Below are 1,578 nucleotides of genomic sequence, written 5' to 3'. Positions count from 1 at the left end.
GACAGAATGCTTTCTATTTATGCAGTGCTCGGTAGGTTTTGAGGGCTGGATCTGTGCTTGGCATTTGCTATCTCTGTGACTTTCAACAGTGAGGCAACTGCTGAACCTGCTGTCTTTCTGCAGAATAGGAAGAATAATAGGCCAGGAGGGAGACCAGGGGAGTGAGGAGGGTGGGGGAAAGAACCAGGAGCAACTAAGGAGCAGGCAGGAGAGCCTCCCAGGAAAGAGAGATGCACTTGTATGAATGTAGGCTGGATCTTTTATTCCAGGGCCTCAGTGTCTCTATTTGTACAAGGGGCTTCACATGCAGTTTGCAAGAACCCTTCTTACAGGAACCCCCAGTCCTGAGACCCCCAAACCTAGGCCAGGCCCGCACCTCTGACTGATGTGTGGCTCCCTCCGGCTCCTGTTAATACTCCGGACAGCTGAGTCTAACTTGTCTCCCATAGTTTCTGAGAAACTTCCAGGGCAGCATCCTTTACAGTTCTTGGTATGTTCTGGGGGTAGTGGATGTACATATTTATTACAGTTCATCCTCTGTACCTGTGGGTTCCATATTTCTGGATCAAAAATATTCAAGGGGAAACATTGTGTCTGTACTGAAGATGTACAGACTTCTTTTTTCTCCACTTGTCATTATTCCCTAGACAATACAGTATAACAATTATTTACTTGGCATTTGCAAGTATTGGGTATTACAACTTACTCAGAGATGATTTAAAGTACCCAGAAAGGATATGTGTAGGTTATTAAAAAAATATATACTACACCATTTTATATAGCGGGCTTTAGCATCCATGGGGTTTGGAGTTTGCTGAGGTCCTGGAACCAATTCTGTAATTTATAATAACTGACGTTGGTCTGTTGGCAAAGTTGGCGTACAATAATCTTGTTCTCCATGAAAATGATCCTTAATTATTTTCCCGTCTGCAGGAATTAGGAAACAACTCAGTATTGAGCGGTGGAGAACCAGGCGCATGGTCAGAAATCTTGGTTCTGGCGTCTTAGTGTCTTGTTTGTAGAATGGCAATAACAACACCTACTTCATAGGGCTGTCTGGAGACTGAAGGAAATAATGGTTATCAAAACAGTCAGCACAGTGCCAGGCACACAGTAAGTGCGCAGTAATGTTAGGTGGTTATTATGATCACGATTACTGGCAACTTGGAAAGACGGAGCCCTAAGATGGCACAGGGCTAGGCGCCAGGGAAAGACTTGGAGATGTGCCCCAGGCGTGCAGAGAGACTTGTGCGGCTACCAGCAACGAGAAGGCGGAGCTTTAGGTATCCAGCTGGACGCGAGCCCCCGGAAAGGCTGGACTCTCGGGCCATATTCTTCCAGTTGAGGCTCCTTGATCACGTACCAATCACAACACATTATCTTTGATTTTCGAAAGTTCCCAATCCTCTAGACTTGCAGGAGGTGACTGCTGGGTAAGAGGACCAAAGAGTCGGGCCCGCGGCGGTCCTGGACCCCAGACTGTCGTGTTAGGCCCCGCCCCGGGGCGGTGTCACCGGAGCGTTTTGGGAGTACCTCTCGCCGCAGCACCCGGCGTCAGCGCAGCAGACTCCCTCCTCC

General features: G+C 48.2%; 1 long non-coding RNA gene across 1 annotated transcript in view; it reads right to left on the bottom strand.

Moving 5' to 3' along the window:
* Window positions 1–239: 239 nt before the first annotated feature.
* LOC125619364 overlaps window positions 240–1,578 on the bottom strand; it is a 4,371-nt gene continuing 3,032 nt past the window's right edge. The window contains exon 2 of the long non-coding RNA XR_007350870.1: window positions 240–1,039. This is a non-coding gene — a long non-coding RNA (uncharacterized LOC125619364). The remainder of the gene's footprint in view (window positions 1,040–1,578) is intronic.

Source organism: Marmota marmota, unplaced genomic scaffold (assembly GCF_001458135.2).
Source record: "Marmota marmota marmota unplaced genomic scaffold, marMar, whole genome shotgun sequence".
NCBI classification, from domain to species: Eukaryota; Metazoa; Chordata; class Mammalia; order Rodentia; family Sciuridae; genus Marmota; species Marmota marmota.
This window is presented reverse-complemented; position numbering and strand designations above follow the sequence as displayed.